At 34.6% G+C, this 26,924-nt stretch overlaps 1 protein-coding gene across 3 annotated transcripts in view; it reads left to right on the forward strand.

Moving 5' to 3' along the window:
* Positions 1-26,924, forward strand: part of LOC106873415 (uncharacterized) — a 155,397-nt gene that overhangs the window by 83,802 nt on the left and 44,671 nt on the right. The gene's annotated exons all lie outside the window — the stretch shown is intronic.

Consider the following 26,924-nt stretch of genomic DNA (forward strand, 5'->3'; position numbering starts at 1 on the left):
TCTTAAAAGTTAATCGCATCGTTACCTCCCATCCCCCTGCACATAGTGGGAAACAATGTTTCCCTGTCAGATTCCTTTTCTCCCTCTCCCTCCCTCTCTCTCTCTCTCTGTTTCATAATCTCTGTTGACTACCTCCCTCTTATGACTGTGACTCTCTAAATCCTTTCTCTTCTCCCCTTACTATATCCTACACTACTTCCCCTTTTCACTCATACTGCCTCTCCATTCAACTCCTCTCCTTTCTGCATCCCTCTCTTTCTCCTCCATCCTCTTCCCCTCTCTCCCTTTTCAATCCTTAATGGACAGTGTAAAAAGCGTCGTCGTTCCCTTCACCGAGTACATTTATTATTACTTTCTCATAAAAGTTATAACTCCTCAAACCATGCTGAAGGCTGCGTCTCCAGGAAGCTTCCATTTACAGAGTTTTATAGCTGTTATTGGTTGTCAATGTAAATACAACTTTAATAACAGCTATAACTGTTCATCAAACTCTCTCTCTCTCTCTCACGCACGCACACAATCTCTCTCTCTCTCTCTCACGCACGCACACAATCTCTCTCTCTCTCTCACGCACGCACACAATCTCTCTCTCTCTCTCTCTCTCTCTCTCTCTTTCTCTCTCCCTCTCTCTCTCTCTCTCTCTCTCATCCACGATACCATATTGCGTGATTATAACACCATACCATATACACACAAGCAACTACTATATATTATCTCAAATCACATCAAGAAAACATTGACATTATAAACACAATTAAAAGGGCCAAATAGTTTCTCAAGGCTGGGACTAAACAAAAGCCATCTCCAGCCAAGATAAATAAAAGAAACAACATCTAAGCACTTCATGTGCTCTGGGTTCCTGCAGTATCACATCTAAAACATTTAAAATGGCAAATGGGAAACTCTAACAAACATAATTAGCTTTTCTTACTAATACAGTGAATTACCATTGGAAACTACAGATAAGATTACATTGGTGCTTAAGCCAGACAAAAACTCTACCGTCTTTTGCCTATCAACCTCTTTGATTCCTATCTTACTCCACTGGACCTCCATAGCCATTCAGTATATCTTTTATCTTTTACTTGTTCCTGTCATTTGACTGTGGCCATGCTGGAGCACCGCCTTGTAGGGTTTTAGTTGAACAAATCAACCCCAGGACATTTTTAAGCCTGGCACTTATTCTATCGGCCTCTTTTGCTGAACCACTAGGTTATGGGGATATAAACCCACCAACACCGGTCGTCAAGTGGTAGTGGGAGTAGTAGGAAAAAAACACATACACAGATATATACGTATATATGATGGGTTTCTTTCAGTTTCCATCTACCAAATTAACTCACAAGGCTTTACTTGGCCTGAGGCTTTGGCAGAAAACACTTGCCCAAGGTGCCACACAGTGGGACTGAACCCAGAACCATGTGATTGGGAGCAAGCTTCCTACCACACAGTCATGCCTGTGCCTATAAAAAAAAATTAAAATATTTTGTGTATTGTAGATGTATAAGTAATTTATTGCAGATAAATTTTAACAATAAAATTTTATATGGGTTCCCTAAGGCCATATGAACCCTGGTTGAGAACCACTGCTCTAAATAGATAAAATATAGTACCATATTTGGCAGCATATAAGATGCACTTTTTTTTTCTCAAAGAATCACCTTGGGTCCTATATGCAAAGTGGAGCCTATAATACATGCTTTACTGCACTAAAAACGTTTTCCTGAATATTCATTGCTGAAATTAGGGTGTGTCTAATATACCCACATGTCTTGTAGGGCACTATATAATAGAAAAACCAGAAATTTATTCAAAGAAAAAAATTGAAAAAAAACCTATATATTCAACCTTCACATCTAACATAACTTCTAACCTTTTCAGTCCCCTATTATACTACTCTCTGATGTTACTCAACCAATAAAACAAGATAGCATTCCACTCTATTTCTTTCTTATTTGTGTAACTAAGGAAACACACTTTATACAAATGATAGCTAACCAGCTAGCTCTGAGGATATTACGAGGGTCTGTGTTATTGACTACTCTCTTCAAAACACACACACACACACACACACGTAGGTGCAGGCGTGGCTATGTGGTTTAGAAGTTTGCTTCCCAGCTACATGGTTTTGAGGCCAACGGCACTTGTGCAAGTTTCTTCTATCATAGTCTTGGGCTGAGCAAAACTTTGTGAATGGATTTGGTGAACAGAAACTGAAAGAAATCCATCATATATGTATGTATATACACACACACACACACACACGTGTTGGATGTGTTCCTAGTATATGTTGGATATGTTCCTTCTTGTTTCCTTACTTTGCTTGGAAACAAGAAGGACATCTGGCCATAGAAAACCTGCTTCATACTTCATTCAAGCTGCGCAGGCATGGGAAAGCCAGCTTTAAAATGCTGATCATGATATGATATACCAATATTCATAATCTCATTTTACAGCTATTATCTACAATGTAATGGGGGATCAAGATCAGAATAATATAGCTGACAACACTGAAGGCAAAGGAGACCAAAAGCTATCTGGAGCTGTCACCAAACTGCCAGACATCAGACTCACTCCCTACTGTATTCTATGCTTGAGTTTAATTTAAATTCTAAGATTTCTCTCTTACATTTCTTGACCAGAATTAAGATTATGATGTGTTTTCCATTTTCACTTTGGTTATAAATTTAGTTAATTAAAATACAATCTTGCACTGTAACACTCTTGCCAATATTACATTCATTCATGTCCCAAAAGACTAAAATGTTTGGTCATAAAATGCACCAGTGTAGCCATATAAAATACAGATATCATAACAACTGAAACAAAATAACCAGAATAAATATTTCAAGAACATTCATTAGCACAGCATTCAGTCATTGAAAGGAAACTGTATTGATTTATAAAGATTATATCAAGTCCATTATGAATTGTGCTTGTTCTGCCTAGGTTCTCAGCTTATCTTCCACATATAACAATAACACTAACTACAAATGTATTTAAAGAAATGCTTCCTGTATTGTGGTAGACTAAACACATACTGCACTTGGTGATCACAAATATTTTGAAACTGAAGTAACACAAGTCAGAGATGTGTGAATGCCTTGTTGGCTTCAATTTGTGCACTTTATATAATTTCACAAACAGTAACACATTTACACCATTTCCTAAATCCAAGCTACAGGTTGGCAAACTGTTTTGGAGGTGGACTGGATTGGATATGTTTTTTATGTCTGCAGACCAAAGCAAATAAAAAAAAAAATGCAACCCTGATCACACAAGATTAAAGCAGCACCTTTTTGTTTGTTTTGTTTTTTTAATGTTTTAAATGTCACTGTGATGAAGGAAATGCCTCATGTTTCGTATAATCAGTAAGTGTCAGGTATGAGATAGCATGTAGCAAAATTACAACATTTTCAGTTAGACTGAAAGGAAACAAGTGTAACTTCAGGCTAAATGTGGTGCCAGGCAGCTTATATGCTTTCCTTAAGAGACAAGTAAACTTTTTTTGTTATTCCTCCCTTTATTACAATTGATTATTCTTGTATGCTATAATGTGACAGCATAGGAGACATAGTTTGCCTCTGTTGCTCCATTCATTTGGAAAGGTGAAAATATTTACTCTTGCTTTATTCTTTTCATAAGGTGAAAGCTTGGTATATTGCACCTGGAGAAACTTTTGTCTTTTTACCACCACCACTTTGCAAATAAAAGAATCATTTTGTTTTTTTTGTCATATTCATCTGATGTCACTACAAAACAGAGACTTTTACTTTATTTTTCAATTCGGAATATAATTGTTTGCTCACTGTAGAATAGATAAGGGAAACAAAGAATTTTGATTGCGATGTCTCATTGTCAGTAAAGCTGGCAGAGCAGATGAAATTAGGCCACAGGCTGGTTTGACATGCAGGCTGTAGTTTACTGACCTCTGATCCAAGTGAACAAAAAACATCATAAATTGAAATACCAACAGCATAATTACTTCTTTAAACCCAAAGCCTGTTCTGTTATCATCAACTAAAATATATCTTAAAGAATCACAGCTGACTTATACTAACTAAATTTGGTCTTTTCTACTTCACCAAATTTTCTACACTTATTAAAGTAGCCTTAGTAGTAAATTAGATAAAGTTTACTGCCCTTTAATTCATGAAACTACACATTAACATAGGTGTGTGTTGTATTGTTTAATATAAGAGATGCATTGCATATCTGAAATGCCATGACTGAATCTAACTGAGATACATTGGATGAAAATTGCTAAAATTCATGGCCCTCCAATGGTGAATGAAATTTTTAGTTTGCTTTTTGAATAGTCATATTTTATTTTTAATCTTTCATCCATATATTACCTTCCTCATTATCATCATCATGCGGGCATATGGCATAGTGGTTAAGAGCGTGGGCGACTAGCCACAAGATTCCGAATTCGATTCCAAGCAGTGACCTGAATAATAATAATAATAATAATAATAACAACAACAACATCAAAAAATACCTTAGGAATGAGAACCCAGGTTTGAAATTTCCCCAAGACACCTGATGAAGGCTGGAGGGTATATCAGCCGAAACGTGTTAACAACAAACAAGATGAGGACAAATATCCGTCAAATGTAAATAATGTATCATCATCATAGTTTAATGTCCATTTTCCATGCTGGCATGGGTTGGATGGTTTGACTGAGGTCTGGAGAACCAGCAGCTGCAGCAGGCTCCAATATAATCTGGCAATGTTTCTACAGCTGGATGCCCTTCCTAACGCCAACCACTCCAAGAGTGTAGTGGGTGTTTTTAATGTGCCAGTGGCACAGGAGCCAGTCAGGTGGTACTGGCATCGATCATGTTTGGATAGTGCTTTTTACATGCCACTGGCACAAGAGCCAGTCAGCAGGGACCGGCATCGGCCTCATTCTGATGGTGCTCTTTACGTGCCACCTGCACGGGGGCCTGTCAGGCAGTCCTGGCATCGATCATGTTCAGATAGTGCTTTTTACGTGCCACCAGCATATCTGAAAGGCCATGACTGAATCTAATTGCGATACATTGGATGAAAATTGCAGGAAGTACTGGCATCAGCCACAAGCCTCAATTCATTTTCCCATAACTGGCACAGCCAAATGCTGGAGTGCTGTTCTACACACACGCTCTGGGAGTCCCTGTCCTCCATCATATGCAGAATGGCTGAAGTACTGAAACTTCTCCAGTCCTTGTTCTTGTTAGAGCAAGATATTCTTTGTCTTCCTGTAACTGTTCCCTGGAGAATGGTTTTGGACAGGGAGCCATGTCAGTATACATATTCATGACAGGTTAGCTTTCATTGTTTTACTGTGGTAAGGAATGGTTCCTGCCTGTCACAGCATATGGCTTACTGCCTGACAAGGCTGTTTGTCTTGTGTTCTGTGTTTCAACTTCAAATGTTTCATTTCCTCGTTAAATTGTTTTTTGAACTAAAACTACAGAACATGTATGACTAATCTTGTATCACAAGGCAAGGTAATATTGAAGCTGTTTGTTAAAGCTTTCCTATATTTTAAGACACTCGTTCTAACATGGACTTAGATTGATGTGATCAATAGACAAGAAAAGTAGCTACTTTTGTAAAACTCTGTGTGCGTGTGGGGAGGAACAATAAAAGGTATGCCATTTCGCTTAACTTTTTCTGAAATATTTATTCTTACCTCCCAAAGTTAAATCCATTATGTTAGTACTTAAAGAAGAAATCAAAGTGTTATATTAGCATCAATGAGTTTGCTCTAAGTATTCTCTAGGCTATTTCTATAACAGCTGCGACTCCTCTCATCAATCACAGCACTTTGTTTTTCTGGTCTCTTTCATCTTTTGATATAATATTACACCATTGTATTTTTGGGACATCATTAATTCTCAGTTTCTGTTTGAGCTCTATAAATTAAATTTATGTTGTACAAGCAACAACATATTTCTCCTTATATGCTGAAGTTTCCTACCTTTGACCATTCTATTGTCATGAATTATTACTGTACATTTTATACATAGAACAACTGTAGACACACTGAACTGAAACATACTGAATTTCTTCAAACCACTCTTAACAACTTTACTACTGTTTCTTACCCAATTCATTGAATTACTTAAGTCTTTTCTTTAACAGAATATATTTGCTGTCTCTGATCTTTCACTGTTATAAGCTATATCTTTTGAATGTAAATAATTACTTGAGCATACAAAATATTTTTATTGGTTTATTTTTCTGGCCTTCTATTTAGTATGATTTTTAACTTCCTCTTTGTTCACCTATTCATATATACAGTTGTTTCAACTCATTCATAGAATCTTACTGGTAAAAAAACTTGTTCACTATTGAATGACATTGTGGTTACAGTTTACTCTAGATATTTCAATAGATTTTGCATGAATGTAATGTTTATTTTTATTTGTATACGTGTTTAAATAGAATTTACGGTTAAAAGACAATGAAAATGCCATAACCATTTAAAACAACATCTTAAATTATGTGTAGGTGTAATAAAGAATAGAAGGCAATTTGAAGAAAGTTTCCAATATCTTTCTTAAGCTATGGGTTATAAGTTCATTTATTGAAGGAACCATTACATTCTGTTCTTGGGTGTAATACTTAACTATAACACTTAAGCTTGCAACTTCATATATTAGTTAAATAAGTTCAGGGTCGTTGCACTGAATGACATTTGCAAAACAAATTCTCCATTAATTCCTGCAAATTTTCTCTTTATATGGTTAGTTTTTCCCTTTATATAGTTGGTTTTTTGTTTACTTACTCCAGCTAAAAGAGAAATTTCTACTTTTGTGAAGGTATTCAGTATTTCACCCCTTAACTTATCAAAATTGTACCTTTTGAGTTAATTTCTCTCGTCTCATTTGATTTTTTAAGTATAAAAATTATACTCAGCAAAAATTGTTACAACTTTTTTCTCTATGAAAAAGCTTATTGTCAGTTGATCAAAACGGGCTTTAGTAGATCATACTATTCTGATGAGGCCCAATAAGATTGAAACCTGACCATAGCTGTTACTTTGCCTACAAACAGAAATCATGTGAATTGATTGTATAAAGTTGATTCTAAATTTCTTGAAAATATCTCCCCTTTTCTTTGAAACTTAACACAAACTCAGCAGTATTTATTTATTTTCTTTCTATGACAAAGGAAAATTCCATTTAAAATTTCAAAGGTCACTCAATATTTCGTTGCCTAATGTATTTATCTGAATTCATACCATTAACCCAAATGAACTACTTTTTGTAGCTCATTTTAATTTTTTTGTTTTAAATTCATCCTACATAGTGATCAATACATTGAAGTACTTATAAGCTATGATTTCTTTAAATCTTTCAATGTTTTTCCAAAGGAAGACAAATTCTTTGATTCCATATTAAAAAGTAATTGCCATATTGTTTCTTTTATATTCTGTTTTATCTTATGACTGTTGTTGTTGATTTTATCAAAGTCATCTGTGCCTTCTCTCCTTTCCCAATCAATAACATATGCCATCAAATCTCCATCCCACATAATGTCTGGGGTTGTACCCAATTTAAGAAAATGTGGGAAAATCAGTACAATGACGAACAAAATGCCTTGTGGTATTTATATTTAATTCATCATTGGATAGAAGGAGGTTAAGTTCATAGCTATCAAAAGCCATCCAACACTGGAGAGATGGATGTGGTGTTTTATATGCCTCTTCAGTAATTGCAAATTGATGGCTGCAATGAAAAAAAAAGACTGGGGAGGAAAATTCAGAGGTTCAATGTTCTGGGCATAAGTGTTTATGCAGGAATCTATGGGAAGGTGGGGGTGGATACAATATGGATGATGAGAGGAGATGAGTGCTTGAGTGAAGGAGGCCCAAGACCAGCTAGCTTTGGGGAGCAGAGTCCTCTGTAGTAGCAGTAGAAAAGGCAAAGAGAGGAGACATCATGCCTGTGGGAAAAAGATGGAGTGTGTTAGTGAGCGATTTCATAGCAATCAGATTACCTATTTTATGATGTAATCTAGGATATCTGGATGTGTAGTAGCAGCACCATTCCAGATATGTGAACTTTACACCATTGTGGGTTTCAGCCTGAGCTTTGTTAATGATTAGTAATTGTTGTGGAACAAAATATTTTGTGATCCTGAAGAAGGCCTGTCTTTGTGATGCTTCTTGTCAAGAATGTGTGTTCACAAGAAGAGATACATAGCTTTTACCTTCTGGACTGCATCCCCTTTTCTGTGCTGAAATCAATTCCTGCTGAGATCACTTTTACTTTTATCCTTCAGGGGCTAATAAAATAAGTACCAGTCAAGTACTACAATTGATTGATAGACTACACCCCTTACCTAACATTTTGACTATATGCCTATGTTAGAAATCAATATTATTACTTTTTTAATAAGCTTATGGCAACATCTTTCTGTCAAGTTTCTTCACCATAACTGATAAATATATAATTTTGGTATCAAATTTTTAAAAACTAAGATATAGATTCCAGTTGATGACATGTTCATCCAAACATGCAGAGTTGTAATACTGAAGCAGAGTACTTCATAGGTGCTGAGAACAAGGTTCAGAGATTAAAATTGGAAAGGATCCACTGTGTCTAAATGTGATACTGATTAACTGTATTTAGACAAGCTGACAGTTATGCATTAAATGTATTAGATATTGGATTATAGATTGGCCTATGTTGACTAAAAAGGGTCACTTGATTGTGGATTAAAGAAGGCATGTGTTGTGACAGCTCCACCTCTGTCCATCTATCAGCATGGGGTACGAACATTTTTAGCTTGTCGCATTATTTCTAGCCTAGTGGAGAAGTTGGTGATACATATATAACTTGTAAATCTGTCCCCTATGCCAGATTGTTATTTTACAAGTCTCCTAACAACTTCTGACTCATTTTGTTTTTACAATGTTGAAAACAGTAAAACCATGCTTCATGGATTTTTAATATTTCTCTTTTTTTTTTATCATTCCCCCACCCTCCACATGTGCATAGCTTTACAAAAGTAATAATAGTTACTGTGTGTATCCCCACATCAATCCACATCCAGAACTTGACTTAATGGTAGAGGCTTCAAGTCAAAAAGGCATCAAATGATTTAATATTTTGCACAGTGGTATTAGTGAATTCATGCATGAAAACAGCAGGTTTTCTTAAATACACGCTTAAAGTTCTGAGCTTGCAGAGTAAAAAACAAAAATACAATTCAGTAATTGGGCTTCTACTTCAGATTGTTCCATTAATAACTGAGTACTACAACCTTAATCATAGAGAAGTTCCTTGTGAGAAGAGATGTTAAACGATTTACCCATTACTTTAAGGTGATGCTGTATGTCTGCTGGTTTGGGAAAGCACAATGTCTGTAGGCTGAGAAGATTTCAGCAAACAAAATGAGAGCAAGAATTCAACTTGCACATTCCAACCCTTGAGATTTCTTCTAGGAACTCTTATATTTTGTCTATAGTCACTGAATTACAATTACCATGCCATGTTTAGGCTGTGTAGAAGTTTTGTGGGTGGGGAGTTTTCTCACATTAGAATACACTAGTGTATATTCAAACATTAAAGTGCAAGAAATTGAATCCCCCACTCCAAAAATCAAAATTGGGGACAGTATTATGTATAACAAAAAAGAAAAAAAGGATAATAATAAAATAAACAAATTTAACAAAGCTACAGAAGCAAAGATATTAAGGGCAGTAATCCAAGACCGCTAATGACTAATGTATGCAACTATGAAACACTGTATGTTTAGTGAACACACGCAATGACAGTTGTTAATATGCATGTGGTGTCATCACCATCATTTTAATGTCCACATTTCTATGGGTCAGAAGAAATCCACTGAGGCAGATTATCTGAAGCTGAATGCCCTTCCAGTTATCCAACTTGGGTAATATTTCCCCTTGGCCTGACATGTTTCCACTGAAGACTGGAACTGGACAGCATCACCTGTATGTCAGTGACACAACCATCACATGATGTCAAGACATGGAAACACACACACACACACACACACACCCTGTTGATAAATTCTATTTTTTTAAACTGATTATTTCATTTAAAAGATTATAATTTAAAATGTTTATCTTTTAAAAAAGTAACAGATAACAATATTACAATTTCCGAACTTCAAACTTGTATTATATTTTTTTTTATAGAAATCTTTTATCTTGTATAAAAATCAGACAGTGGTAGCTATCAAATTATATGCTTTTCAGCAAATCACTTAGATTTGATGCAAGTTTCAATCAGTTTGATGATATCATTGAGTAAAATGTCTACCTGTTGATATATAGACTAATAATAGATTGTACATAGATATGTGTATGTGTAAATATGTATGTATGTTTATATATGTATACATACATACACATATATGCATGCACACATATATATGTATATGCATGTACATGTCTATATTCATGAATGCATATACATATGTGAAAGTTACATTACTGACATTTGATAGTAAAAACAATTTTTAGTATACACTCTTATAATAAAAGTCTGAGTTGTAAAAGATGTATTGCTTACATTACAAAATTTAAACTTCATAGAAATTTCTGAAAAGAATCCTTATATAGAGTGTATAAAATTTGTTCTTAACGGCAACATTAAACTAGGGAGAAAGAACAAAGTGTAGCCTCAGAAAACGTCAAACACTAAAATGTGTCTAAGGGGAAAACATTGGATGAAATAGAAAAGAAAACATCTGGAGGTAATCTTAAAGGGCCTGGCCTTGCTACTGCCTGCATTGAAGTAATGTGGGATACTTTACTCCAATATATGATTTGGGAGTAGTAAAACAGGGTATTTTAAAGACTGGCATCAGTACTATGGAAGAAGATAACCTGCTGTGGAATGATCCAGTTACTGTTATAAAATAGCACTGCAGGTTAGGATGATGATGATGTTGATGAGCTGGTAGGATGAAACACTCATGAAAAATTACATGAAAAAGAAATACTGGAGTTATTGGAAAAAATCAGATGAGGAATCTGATTTGATGGTTTCTAAGTGATAAAACTGTTTTACATAAAAAGCTCTCATGCTGGTGTTACATAAAAAGGACCCAGTACACTCTGTAAAAGTTGTTGGTGTTAGAAAGGGCATCCAACCATAGAAACCATACCAAAGCAGACCATTGGAGCCTCGTGCAGCTCTCTGGCTTGCTAGATCTGTCAAACCATCCAACCCATGCTAGTATGGAAAAGGGATATTAAATGATGATGATGAACAGTGACCTTATTTTAACTTTTACTATAGCCTTTGCTCGTCAGCTTTCAAGCAAAAGTTTACTGAGCCAAAACAGGAATTGTGCCAGGCTTGATTTTAGCATATTAAAATTTACCACAATATTAGATTAGCTTCTTTAAAAACGTAAACAAGAGCATTCAGAGAGCGCAGACCTCTGCCAAGGCAACTCCAGTATCCTCTCACCGATTAGCCGGAGATGATTTTTAAAATGAGAATATCTGAAATAAATTTGACTGCTCTCATAAATGAGAATACTGACAATGAACCCGGCCGTTCTCAAAAAAAAAAAAAAAAAAAAGAAACGGAAAAATAATCCAGAATCCTTGTCTGGTACTGGATCGATCCCAAAATCTAATCATTTTGTACCAGTCACAAGGTGAAACATACTTGAAAGTTTCATCTGAATCCATCCAGCGGTTCTTGAGATATTTTGTCCATGGACAAACAAACAAACACAACTGAAACCAATACCTCCGCCTTTGCTAAGGCAAAGGTAGTAACTGTGGTAGTACACAGGGGTTGTATTTTGTAGCTAAAAATCAGTGATGTCTCTTTATTCATTCATGTGGGAGGTCACATTATATACAAGATCAGTTTGTACTGAGGGTGAATACAGTACTTTTTATTTGAATCAAGTTGGTGTCAGCTGCAACTGAAAGTAAAATTACAAGGTTACACATTTCCCTGCTGTACTAAACTAACAAACCAACCATTGTCAGCAGAGCAAGACACACACAAAAAAAAAATAGATATAAATTATTTGTGAATCTTTTCTGTGTGTAAAATCCTTTGTCAACTTATCAAGCAGCTTTGAGCTGACTGCATTCTGCAGATGATGGCTAATAGACCGGAACATGATCATAGGTGTTCCTTGACTGCAAACAAATACATTTTTAATACTTTTTTTTTTCACTTTATATATAGACTCTATTTAGCAATAGATGTTTTAGTACCTTATCTAATAATCCTCTCTACTATAGGCACAAAGCCCTAAGTTTTAGTAGGAGCATGCTAGTTGATTACATCAACCCCAGTGCTCAGCTGGTACTTATTTTATCAATCTTGAAAGATGAAAGGCAAGGTTGGCCTTGGTGGAATTTGAACTCAGGACTTAGAACCAGGAGAAAAAACATGACTCAGCATTTTGCCCAGCATGCTAATGCTTCTGCCAGCTCACCTCCTTAGCCGTCCATTCAATAATGAAATGTATTTCAGAAATGCGTTATTTCTAAGATTGTGGGGAATCTTTTTGCTTTTGTGCTCTCATAAATATTACATGTTTTTGTTATATTGTTTAGAATTATTTTGCTTTATATCACTTTTTGTTGGTATTATTTTAGGTGATTTTTAACAATGATTTTAGTAAGAAATTTAATTCAGTGTACTTTTGTAAATCATAATTTAAAAATCATATTTTTAAATGAAATATATTTAAGTAATCAATATCACTTGCATTTCTAGAGGCCAACTCCTATGTCATCTCATTATATATGTTGAGTACTACTTTATGTGTAACAACTATTAAATCAGCAGCAGTGTCTTTCTCCTGGGTTACCTGCATTATCTAAAGCCCATCAATGATACACAGACTGCTGGCTGGAGGAGTGACTGACTGTACAACAGTTAACAATTCTGTTGAGATGGTTGGCAGTCTAGACAAACCTATCCTACATTTACTGTATATTTTGCCTTTGCTTGATTTTCTGTTGATGATATTTCAGATTCTAACACAAAAAATATCAACTTTTTTGTGGCTTCAGACAGAATCAGTTCCTTATTTTATAAAACTGATTATTAATAATCACAGTTGATAAATTACCATGATGAAGTGGTCTTACAAATACAAGAAAAAATCAACTAGTCCTGCTAAGGAGGTTTTTATTTCATCAAAAAAATGGGAAGATTTTATAAAAGTTGTAAATAAGGTAAACTTAAAAGTAACCACTTCCTTTTTGCATGTATATATTTTTATTTTATCTTCAGAGCCAAATATGTTTAATATAAACAAGCAACATGTTGATTTCTAAATGACCCCAGTTTAAATTTTCAATTTTTTTTTGACTATTTTTATCATTGTAAAAATATATTTGATTTGTTAATTTATTTATGATTTGTCAATTAATTTATGATTAAGCAAAGAACTAAATTTTTTTCTGATTTCATTTTTATTTATTTATTGTTCATTTATTTTGAATATTGTTTTATTTTTTGATCAAAATTAAAATCAGAAATAGATATTCATCTTTAAATTTACATTTTTTAAAATAAGTTTTCTAGTTCTTGCAGTAAAATTGTTTTTCTATATTTAGATTCTCCAACCAATTACTGTACATATTAATACATCTTAAACTGGATGTTGAATTTATTTCAAAATTATCAAACATTTTCAAATACTAATATTAATTTATAAAATTTCTTGTGAAGTTTACAGCTCATAAATTTCTGTTCTAAATTTTTTCATGATTTTATTTTTATAGTTCCATTTAACATGAACTTATGAAGGGTAAAATAAAATTGTATTCCTACTCCTTGTACTAAAATTTTGTTGATTTTATTATCAAACCTAGAAGAAATTTTATTTTAACTTGCATGTTTTTGTCTATCATCATGTTTTCCATCAGATGGATGGATTTGCAGAATATTATATTTCTGGTTATCCCAATTTTGGATCACAGCAAATCATGAATTATAGTAACAAATTATTCACACAAGTATACTCAATAGAGTTAAACTGTTAATTCACTATTGGTTTTGAGATTCAGTTAAATATTAAAGGTGTTAATTGGCTGTGGGCCTTTGGTTTAGCAGTTCTGTTAATTTATTCCACAATCAAAGCCATATTACTGTCAAATCTCTTTTGGCTACCCTTTCTTTCAGATTTTGAACTTTTTTAGATATTCTTGTATTAATTTTGTAAAATGAAGGTGATTAATTCATCTGCATCAGAAAAGTTTCTGTAAGGAACCAACTTTTAATACTGCAAAGATAAGTGCAGTCAACCATTACCTGTGTGCAAGTATGGCTTAGTAGCATGTGCTATGTTTTTGCTAATTATTTTAGCTGCCTATGAAGTTGCAAGCAGTGATAGACACACTCTCAAGCACCTTCATTTTTGACCCAACAGCACATCCAGTATATGATAGCTGGAATGGAAGAGAGCTGTACAAGCATTTGGCTGGTACTCATTCACAGCTGAGTAAGCTCTATCAGGATGAAATGAAGTGTCTTGCTCAAGGACACAACACACTGCCTAGTCCAGAAATTGAACCCACACTCTTTTGATCATGAATCAAACTACATAATTGCTGAGAGTAATCCCTTCCCTTCCAAATAAAAGTTTACATATATCTTAGATTCCTTATTGATTACATAAAATATAAATACCACTTCATTTTGTTGAATTGAACAAATTTTGAGCAAAATTTCTTAGAACAAATTTCCTCACTTTTAAACCTGAACAGAATACTTTTATTCAAATTATTCCTTGTAGCCAAATTGCTTGGATAGTCTCACTTGATAATCGAGTTTTTCATCTCACTTTATTTGGACCTTACTGTATTTGTATTTAGTAAGCAAGTATTTTCCCTCAGCCATATTGTTAATATTCATAATCAGCTTTACTATATTCCCCCTTTTCTATACACATATCGATCAATCTTATTCATGCTGACTGAGTAGAATATGATTTCCTAAGGAGGTCTAACAGGACTGAAACATGTCCATGACTTTCACAAGTTGACTTTAAACATCAGATCTGCTCCAATCTGCATTGCCTATATTGTCCAAAAATTTCAGTCAACTGATCTTATGGGAGTTAATCTCTCTTGTTTGCTTTTTAAGATTTAAAACACTCCTAGAGGAAGTTTTTGTCTACTAATTGCTCAGTTGATTGGAGTTTATCAACTCTGTATTGTATTGCCAGTGTGAGACTCTACAGTACTACATAGCTAAATGCACTTTTTCCAAACTCATCTCCTTATTATTTTGGTTAAAATTACAACATTGTTTCAATTAATTTTTAATTTGGTTGCCTTTCTGATTTAATTGATAATCACTTTTTATTAATGTTTTAAATTAAAAAACACATTTTAAAACAGCTCTGCCAACTCAGCTGCATTTATATTTGCTTGCTTCTCTTCAAATACTCTTTCTGAAACTGTAACAAGATTTCAAATGTATTTCAACCCCTCAGCATTCAGATTATTCTGTCAAATGTAATTCTTGTTCAAATCATTTTGTTTTGAATGAATCCCACACTTCATAACTTCAAGATTTCGATGCTGTGATTGTATATTTCTAGAATGACATTATAGGGTAGGTGTAAGAGGCTGGATCTGACCAGTTTGAACCTAAAACAGGTAGAATATTTTGTGTCTGATATGATCAAATTAAATGCTAAAGGGTTAAACTAAAAAAAAACAATTGGGAAATTCATAAAAATTTTTAAATTATAAGTTTTCTAAAGCTTTTTACTTTTTTTTAATATTTTATAGCAATGATATTAAATTGTTTTTCAATTACTTTTACATAATTATTCTCAGATAAATTTGTTTTGAAACCGTACAATTTATTATTGTAATAATTACAGAAAAGTTATTAGTTCTTTTGGTAATGGCATTCAAAGAGTTACTGTGGAAAATAGTTACAAATTGCTAAGAAAAAAAAAAAAAAAAGGGGAAAAGAAGTTCTCCTCATATTTCAAGTGACTCGGTATACTATCAAAAAACCTAAATTGTAATGTTTGAATTAATTCAGCAACTCCCTACTCTGAAGAACTATCAAAAACAAGTTAACTTGATTTATTGTGTTGCTATTAATGTTATATAACAAAAAAAAACAACAACTTTGTACAAGTTTTGAAGAGGTAATAGAGACAAAAATAGCATGGTTAAGGAAAGAGAAAAAGTAAAGAAAGAAAACAAGTAGAAAAACAGATATAAGGACATGATTTGTGAGAGAGGGATTGGCTTGTGCTCTGTAGTGTAAACAGTAACCCAGCTGTCCAACAAGTAACAGAACTGTAGTTCAAATCCCTTTAGAGGGCTGGTTTTTCTTGTCTGTTTCAGATTTGTGCTTGTATCACTTATGTCTAGTAGTTAATTTGGAGTTTGTAACAGTAGAAAGTTAATTTCAACAGCAGTTAAATCAAATTAAATTTTAAAAAATGATTTAGTAAGCATTGTAAGTCTTAAATCACATTATGTATTATGATGTCTTTGCAATTTGCTAGAAGTACAAGTGGTTTTAATCATTTTGGAATTATTGGAAAAGGTTATTAAATAATATCTGCTCAATCCTTACCATTATAAATTAGCTGTTCAATGCATCCTATCATAAAATTGAAATCAAGGAGAGGTATCTAATTAGTAATTTCCAATTAGTTTTCGGTTTTAGAAAGTAATGCAGAACAGTTTAAATGCATTTGATATTAAAGACCGTGTGAAAGAGTAACAAATAAAAGTCCTCATTAGACTCTTCTTGTGGGATTTATAATAGATACTAACTAGATAGACTTTACTGGTGTTGGTGCCATGTTATCATGGCCGCCACTTATGTTGATGTCACATAAAAAGCAACCAGTCTACTCTGTAAAGTGGTTGGCTTTAGGAAGGGCATCCAGCCATAAAAAAAATGCTAAAGCAGACAGTGGAGCTTGGTGTAGCCTTCTGGCTTGCCAGTTCGTATCAAAACTGTCCAGCCCATGCCAGCATGGAAGATGGATGTTAAATGATGATGATGAGATCTTCACTAATAATACTACATTCACTTTCAAAGATTCATGCATTTACTCAGCCATGTAGTCTGTCATATACATAAAAACTTGTATTACAGAGGAACAGAATTACTTGTACAATCATAAAAATGAACACAGTATTAAGAACATCAAACTGTATTTTCAGTCACCATAGTCCAGATATTGATTCTTCAAATATTGTTGATGTTTCTTCGTGGCAAGTCTGACTGATTTTTTTTTGAAGGGTCATTATGAAATTCCTTATCAAGGCTTTTGATACAGGAGCCTGATTCTTTCTGTTACTTGCAATGGCCTTCCTGGTGGTTGGGTAGTCATTTCCCACAGACTCACAGAAAGTAACTAGCTTTCACATAGATTGCTTGTTTCAAGCTTCCTTACCAATGGCTTGGCTTTTTTTAGCTATAGATGCAGTAGATAATGAAATGGAGTAAAGATCCTAGTAGATTATTTAAGTAGGACCTGTGAATTTGGTAACCTGTTGTTGTATCCAGTCACTAGTTCTGTCTATTGAAACATTGCATCCAATATGCTTGAGAAGGATTCTTCCTCTGCTTCCATTACAGTTATGGGCAGAACTAGTGACTGGATGCAACAACAGGTACCAAATTCACAGGTACTACTTAGATAATTTACTAGGACTTGTGCTTCATTCCATTATCTACTTCATCTATAGCTAGAAAAGCCAATTCGTCCAATATGCCACAAAAATACTTCACTTGGTCATCACATTTGTATGTAGTGGTCAGTCTTAAGCTTTGCACATTTCTCTTCGGATCAAATCATAGAAACTGTCATGTGGTTCCAGAACTGTATCACTGCACATTCCAAAACAGTCATCACAGTGGTGAGCTCTGGACTGAATCCCATGTGATCCCTTTTAGACTGCCTGCAAGTCTGATCCAGTTGTTCAAAGTAGGTGTCTTCATGAAACTCTTTATTTTAGTTGCTTTAACTTTGTTAGGATCAGTGTCATGGCTTTCTTCAGTCACAAAATATTGTTACTACACTGCCAAATCTGAATGAGCCATTTTCAAGAAGTGCATTCCTTCGAGAACATTCCAGAATATCTACATACTGCCTGGGTTGTATTTGGTATGCATGTAGTCTTCTGCACACAATTAAGCACCTCCTATATTGTTCTAAATAATGTCTGTAATGGTTAAAGAAAGACCAATTTTTTCAGGTCATTCGGTGAACTATAACAAATTCTTAAACCCTGCAAATGTCTGGTCATCACTTCAACTGAAACATTGTAAAAAAGGGAAAGAGCACCCTTATAACTTATGGGAGTTTTGATGCATATGGGTTTGCTTTGACCCCTATAAATGCAGACATTCAATTTTAAGCTGTTTTCCAGTTGGTGTACATTGAAGCAATGCTTTCACAACTGGACATTGTGTCTTCTATAAATCTTTATCTCCAAGCAGAATTGTTCCTTAAGTGATTGATATCTTTGAAAGACGCTATAGGGTTATCAGTGACTGACACTGCTATAAACTGTAACTAGTGTTTATGTTTTCGTTCTGTAAGGACACAAATTCATCCCTGTATCATCATCATCATCATCATCATCGTTTAATGTCCGCTTTCCATGCTAGCATGGGTTGGACGATTTGACTGAGGACTGGTGAAACCGGATGGCAACACCAGGCTCCAGTCTAATTTGGCAGAGTTTCTACAGCTGGATGCCCTTCCTAACGCCAACGACCATCCATTTTATTGTTTCATTTATCATCATCATCATCATGATCATCATCGTCGTGACATGGGTTAGACGGTTTGACTGAGGGCTGGCAAGCCAAAAGGCTGTACCACGCTCCAATCTAATATGGCAAAGTTTCTACAGCTGGATGCCCTTCCTAATGCCAACCACTCTGAGAGTATAGTGGGTGCTTTTTAGGTGCAACTGGCACGAGGGCCAGTCAGGCAGTACTGGCATCAACCAGTACTGAATGGTGCCACAAGCACGGCAGCCAGTTGGGTGGTACTGGCAATGACCACCCTCAAATGGTGCTTTTTACATGCCACCGATACGGGGCCAGCCAGCCAGTACTGGCATTGACCACCCTCAAATGGTGCTTTTTACATGCCACCGACATGGGAGCTTGTCAGGCAGCACTGGCAATGATCAAGCTCAAATGGTGCTTTTTATGTGCCATCATACAGAAAAATATAATAAACAAAAGATTAGTTGTTTTTTAGTATTTTTAAATTCACTTGACTCACTCACAGAGGCATAGGTCACCTATTGTCAATAAAGTTTGAATTCAGGATTTTAATCACTCAGCTATCTTGCACTTTTATTGCACAAACTAGAAATGAATGCACATTTCATTTCAATTTGTTTTATATGCATGAAAGCAATTATAATGCCATCTACCAGAATAAATTCAATTATCTAAACATTTTCAAATGTAAATAAAAATATTTTGATAACTTGAGTTTGTTTTTGAAGATTATAAAAGATCTTCTTCATAAAGTTTTTACATCATAAGTTTTTTTTTGTTTGTTTTTAGTTGATAACCAGTTCCTTTTTCCCCCTATTTATAATTTCCCAAAACTGGTAATTCTATCTAGTGTCAATGACTAGTTGGACGGTAGTCAAGAGTAAATACAGCTTTAAATAGTTTTTCTATGTGCTGAATCTAAATACAAATTTCCTGGGTGTTTGGATTATTCGATTGCATGTTTGTATATCAACAACAGGAGTTGAGTATTTACTCTCTAATACTTTGAAATTCTCTCATGGGTGGTAGTTTGTACATCTCTTAAGTAACCTTTACTTAGACAAATATAAAGTATGTATATTTATTGTATATATATATATGTGTGTGTGTGTGTTTATGTATTATCTATGTATGTATGTGTGTATATGGAGATGTCTGTATACATCATATGTATATATATAATGTTTGAAGTATAATGTTGTATACATTAATCATTATATATACATATGATGTATAAATTACTGTATAATGTTATACATGTAGAGAGTGAATCCAGTTATGTGTAAATAGCCTTACTAGCTGTGAAAGCCTAGCAGAATTTAAGACTGAAACCCTTATAAAAACTTATTCAATTATGATATTCTTCCTGAAACCTTTCTTTTGGACCCCAGTAAAGCTAAAATATGAGATAGAATAATCAGTGATTTCAATATGAATAGATTTTTGCCCAGGCCTGTGTTCCTTACAGGACATTGCAATTCTGTCAAGGACTACAATAATGAAATAGAACAGTAGCTCACAGTTAGAAAGGAAAAGCCACCACCATGACCGGTGAAATGGAAAGTCATAATTTCTATTGAGTACCTCCACTCTTAAGTTACAGTGAAAACATTAATCCTTCTCAATTTACTTACTTTGTCAAGTGTGTAGAGCTTTTTAAGATTTTTCAACAAGTAGACCAGAATAAATATGTTAAGGAAGCATAAAAACAGGTTTCTAGTCTTGTTCTTAACAAACTGCAGTGTTAGGACAATATAACCAGGACCAAAATATTCTGAGGATTAAGATATAGCAGAAGACATTTGAAAGATGACTTGCATATGTCAAGGATTCAAGTAAATAAACATTGAACCTTTGTATATTGTAGTAGATCAAACTTCATCATCTCCGTAACAAGCTAACAGGAAGAAACTCCACATTCACTATTGTAGAAAAATCCTCTACTAAAGAAAGTCTCAGAACATAACCCATATACAGTAGATGTATCTATCTATAGGAAATATATGTACCGTTGCCAGTACCGCCTGACTGGCTCCCGTAGGATTTTCGAGCGAGCGTTGCCAGTGCCCCTGGACTGGCTTGTGCGGGTGGCACATAAAAGACACCATTTCGAGCGTGGCCGTTTTCGTGCGGGTGACACGTAAAAGCACCCACTACACTCTCTGAGTGGTTGGCGTTAGGAAGGGCATCTAGCTGTAGAAACTCTGCCAAATCAGACTGGAGCCTGGTGTTGCCATCCGGTTTCACCAGTCCTCAGTCAAATCGTCCAACCCATGCTAGCATGGAAAGCGGACGTTAAACGATGATGATGATGATTAGGCATGACAAAAATCACATCTTGTAAATTACAAATAACATTTTTTTAAATGTAATTAAAACAAATTTCTTAAAGTTACAGACTCCTTTGTGGCCTTTGGTCGACTGTGTATGTTGTTGATTCTTTTTAATTGGATTTGGTCTGCTTTTTTGAGGCACCGTGCCATTTAGTTAGTTTCTGCTTGTTGTTGTGCTTTAGTGGAGGACATGAGCAGGTAAGCTAGGGTTATAGTGCAGTTTGATATGAAATATTATTCAACAATAGACATGCTTGTTTCTCTCTTTCTCATTTGTTTATTTCCCAAGAAAAAGAGGAATATAGAAGGGGGAGAAGTTGCTTCCATAAATGGGATGGATGGATAAGGAACAGATTTTGTTGCCAAGCGTAGTATATTGTAATTAGGAGGTAGTTTTTAACGAATTGACCTACTTTGGAACTTAACATAGAAATGAATATAATGAATATATATGGTTGCAATATATCTTAAGATAGGTGGCGAGCTGGCAGAACCGTGAGTACACCGGGTGAAACGCTTAGTGGTATTTCGTCTGTCTTTATGTTCTGAGTTCAAATTCTGCCAAGGTCGACTTTTCCTTTCATCCTTTCAGGGTCGATAAATTAAATACCAGTTGCATACTGGAGTCGATCTAATTGACTGCCCCCTCCCCCAAATTTCAGGCCTTGTTCCCAGTGTAGAAAAGAATGTATCTTAAGATTTAGGTTCTTTACCTTCTATAAAAATACAATATTTGTAACATTTAGCAAAACTTGTTTTCCAGTTGACAATCTAATTAGACCATTGTACAGTTGTTACTGTTTCAGTATCAAACTCTGCCATTAATAATACCATTGTACTTGCTTCTTAAACAAGACATTATTCTCTGCTTCAGTTAACTTAGCTAAAAATAGGAAATATTTCAACTTGTTTATGCAACTTCTTCAATGTTACTTGTAGATCCAACAATCTAACACATACTGCCATGCAGAAATACATAATGTTTAATGATTTTTAATAATAATGAGAATGTTTCAGATGATTTTTAGTAATATATCTAATTCACAGAATGTCTATATCCCTCAAAGAAAACTGGGCAAAAGACATTAACATTATATAACAAACATCTCAGTGTAAAATAAGATAATTCTTAAAATAATGTGAATTATCAGTACACATGTTTTAGTGATGTGTAATAATTTTTATATGCATTCTACTTGAGATTAAAACATCTTCATACTATAATCCATATTATATTTTTAAATATTTTGGTAGTCGCATGGCGGGAGAAACAGTTTATTTATAATTGTCCAAAAGGTATTTCCTGCTCATTGATCTGTTATTTCTGTTCATTTCCAATCTGTTAGTCCTCTGAATAGTTGTTACTGTAGCAACTCTTAGTTTATCCATGAGCTCTTGCATAAAAGAAGATAAAGAAAAACCTGTATGATGGCTTGTTCTACTAATTTAGCCCAACCTGTTGACTAATTCATTGTTGAATTAATAAATACACGATGCTGTTATAAGCTAAACCAATTGTTTGTTTTTCACAATTCTTCATTAACTGTGTGAGAAAAGTATCTAATTAAAATAAGATATAGAAGAAATCTTTTCTAAATTAATTATTTGATGGTTTTTGCTCATTGAATTGAGGTAAATGAAATGAAAATTATGAATTTGTGAGTTGGTTCAAATTTGCTATAGAAATGTTTAGGAGGCATTCAAATTTTCATCAATAATAATAGCCCTGCAAATCTCTCTGCTGGAACCTGCTCTGCCCACCTCTCATAGGAATCTCCTTGTCTAGCAGGAAGCTGCTCCCTCACCTCCCCCAGAGCTCGTAGTCCTGCAAACTTCAATAATGCAGGTGGCTTGAAAAAAAGCACCCAGCCTGTACTGAAAAAGTGTTTGGTGTTAAGAAGGGCATCCAGTCATGAAAACCATGTCAATGCAGCTTGATGCAGCCTTTGGATACAGTGGATCCTGTCAAACCATCCAGCATGGAACATTGGTGTTAAATGATGATGATGATGATGATGAATCTTAAGTTTATATGCCTACTGCATACAGTAGTGTTGTCTTAGATCTTTAAAGACATCCACTTTTGAGTCTTGTTAATGTGTGTTCAAAAGCCATTTATTATTATCTTAGTTCCTTTATTATCTTAGTTTAAGTAAAATAAACACAGGCAGCAATAAAATGATTTTGCTAAAATAAAAAGACTTTTATTAGTTTAATAAGCTAAACGCAAATCCCAAGACATTGAATGATGATCCTAGTTTTGTATCTTCTGTTGATTTATAGAAGTAATAATTAACATTAATGAAAAAAAAAACTCAGTTAATATACTAAAAAATCAGCTTAAGAATGTCAGTTACCATTATAGGGAAGTACCCTCTATCTAAAATAACTACTGTATTTCATTTGATTGATTTATAATTGAGATAAAGGTGCAAGTATGGCTGCGTGGGTGAGAAATTTACTTTGTAACCATGTGGTTTTGGGACCACATCTACTATGTGGCATCCTGGACAAGTGTCTTCTACTATAACCTTTGGTCAACCAGAGCTTTGTGAATAGATTTGATCGATGGAAACTGAAAGAAGCCAGTTGTGTGCATGGTCCATACATGCATGTCTGTGTGTTTGTCCACATTTGTGCTTCTCTCCCCCGATCGTGGTCGTTGCCAGCCTCCTCTGGCCCCAGTGCTGGTGGCACGTAAAAAGCACCCACTACACTCTCAGAGTGGTTGGTGTTAGGAAGGGCATCCAGCTGTAGAAACACTGCCAGATCAGACTGGAGCCTGGTGCGGCCTCCTGGCTTCCAAGACCCCAGTCGAACCATCCAACCCATGCCAGCAAGGAAAACAGACGTTAAACAATGATGAGGATTTGTTACTTCTATAGAAGATCAACAGCCCCTTTTGAACTTTCTCTCACCCTTCCATCAGTGTTTCCAGCAAAAATGTGTTGAGATGTCTACAAGTAATGTAAATTTTCTCTTTTCTCCCCCTTTATTATGAAAGGGTTTGAATTGTTCTCATTAGTTTGTATATTGTAATAAATACTTTATTCCTAATACCCATGGTCCCTCAAACAGTTGCAACTATTACAAGAGCGGTAATCATTTCCTCATAATCTGAAGTAGGATTATAAGTTTGAAATTGAAATTAAGGAATTATAAGGAAGAAGATGCATAGATTGCATATATTAATTTACATCATTGCTATTATGCAAAAGTGTCGTAAGTCCAAAACGTTACTTTTTCAGAAAATGAAAAAATAGATCCACCATTCCATTTCTTTTTAAATTAGCAACAGTTTCATCCTAACAATAATACTTTGTTGGGTGCATAAAATCGTAACTCTATGCATGCATGATATTTTCAGTCAGAAATATTTTTGCAAAACTGTTGTATGTGGGACTTACTACATTTTTGAAAAATACTAAACCATTGTACTACACTTTGACAATTTTTCATCTAAGCAGCTGGAGATACGATAGTTTGACCAAAGGAACTGGCTATTGCAAGCAAAATTAAATATTGATAAAAATGCCTTTGGCCAAATTTGGACATACGACAGTTTAACATAATAGCAACAATATATATTTATTTACTTTATACAAAGTTCTTATTATTCTTACATTTGCATATTTTTCTTCATGTGAACTTTTTTTATAAAAGTCATATTTGTAAGGGCACCAAAATTCAGCTTGCTCACCATCCTAGCAACCCTAGAGCCAGCCCTACTTATAAAGTTGCTGCTTTACTCATTCTCGTCAGGAAGCATTAAACAGATAAGACAAAGGATCTCCACCAATCTGTATATTTAATCTTTTCAAAAGATCAGAAACTCTTTCCCTCTGGATTGCTAATCTGAGACAAAAATTTTAAGTCGTGTCAATGACACATTGAAAAATCAGATTTTTCTAGCCATTCAATCATATTAATGACAACTTATTTGTAACTGATAACATGTAGCTACTCTCTTTTACTTGTTTCAGTCATTTGACTGTGGCCATGCTGGAGCACCGCCTTTTGTCGAAGAAATTTACCCCAGGACTTATTCTTTGTAAGCCTAGTACTTATTCTATCGGTCTCTTTTGCCGAACTACTAAGTTACGGAGACGTAAACACACCAGCATCGGTTGTCAAGCGATGTTGGGGTACAAACACAGACACACAAACTTATACACACACATACGTATATATATATATATATATATACATACTAGCAGAAATACCCGGCGTTGCCCGGGTTAAAGAGAATAATGAAATCTAAAAACGCCGTCTAGACTACGCATCATCTTTATATATAGAGATGTATATACACACACGCACCCAAACACACGTATATATATGTATATCAATATAAATATATGAAAGTCAATGAAGTTTCGTAAAAGAAGGTGATCAGGTACATACTTTCTTGCTGTTGTGATTATAACACCTCATTGTAAACTATGTTCCTTGTTTTCCCTTGTGGAGCATATACAAATAGGTTTTTTGTTGCTGCCCACTCTTGAGCAGCCAACATACAGTTGTCCATGTGAGAAGCAGGGCTCTTCCAAGAGAAGACCAGCTACAGACAGTGTTTGACCCTGATATTTGTTTATGGACATGGCAAAAGTCACATGAAGGGGGAATTGTAGTCTTCTGAATGTAAAAGGAATGTCTGCTCCTGATGGAGTAAGAGGAATTCTTGGAATAAAGACATCATCCCCTTTTGCACATCCAGAAAGAATGGTAGCCTCGATAACTTGTGACATCATTTTCTAAATAATGTTCATCTGTTATGTTCGGGTTAAAATTTCATCAACATCAAAAATATATGAATTTTCATGGGAGTTATGGCCGTTATGCAAAGAATATAATTTCCAAATTTCATAAAGATCCATTCAGTACTTTTGACATAGTTTTGGATAAGAAAACAAATGACTAATGTGTGTGTTTGTGTGCATGTGTATGTGTGTGTGATGGGTGTATATATGTATTATTTCTTTACTACCCACAAGGGGCTACACACAGAGGGGACAAACAAAGACAGCAGACAAACGGATTAAGTCGATTATATCGACTCCGGTGCGGAATTTGAACTCAGAACGTAGCGGCAGACGAAATACCGCTAAGCATTTCGCCCGGCGTGCTAACGTTTCTGCCAGCTCGCATGTATATATGTATATGTGTACATGTATATATGCATACATGTGTACATATTACATGTACATCTATACATATATATATATATATATATATATACATCTACACATATGTATACATATACATGTATGTATAGATCTATATATATATATATACATATACGTGTACATCTATATGTATACATATACATCTCTCTCTCTCTCTCTCTCTCTCTCTCTCTCTTTCTCTCTCTCTCTCTCTCTTTCTCTCTCTCTCTCTCTCTGAAAGTATCTGTCATTACAGTATCGAAATGGTGTACATGTATATGTATACATATACATCTCTCTCTCTCTCTCTCTCTCTTTCTGTCTCTCTCTTTCTCTCTTTCTCTCTCTGTGAAAGTATCTGTCACTACAGTATCGAAATGTGATTGTTTCAGTTAGTGGAATAGTTTCATTTTTAAAGTGAAAGTATTTGACATGAGTGTTTTTGTTTCACTTTTGACACATAATACTTAAATAGTGGAGGAGATATTATGTTGCCGTGGGCTCGAACTCTGCAAGAAGTTAATAATTTTTTTTGACTAAAACACAACTGGAACCCTAAGTAAGGCATGTGTAAAATTTGAATGAAATTGCTTGCGTAGTTCTCGAGTTTTAGGGATTCAGACAGACAGACAGACAGACAGACATTCTCATTTTTATATATATATAGATATACTACGGGCTT

The sequence above is a fragment of the Octopus bimaculoides genome, chromosome 1 (genome assembly GCF_046866305.1).
Source record: "Octopus bimaculoides isolate indiv1 chromosome 1, ASM4686630v1, whole genome shotgun sequence".
NCBI lineage: Eukaryota > Metazoa > Mollusca > Cephalopoda > Octopoda > Octopodidae > Octopus > Octopus bimaculoides.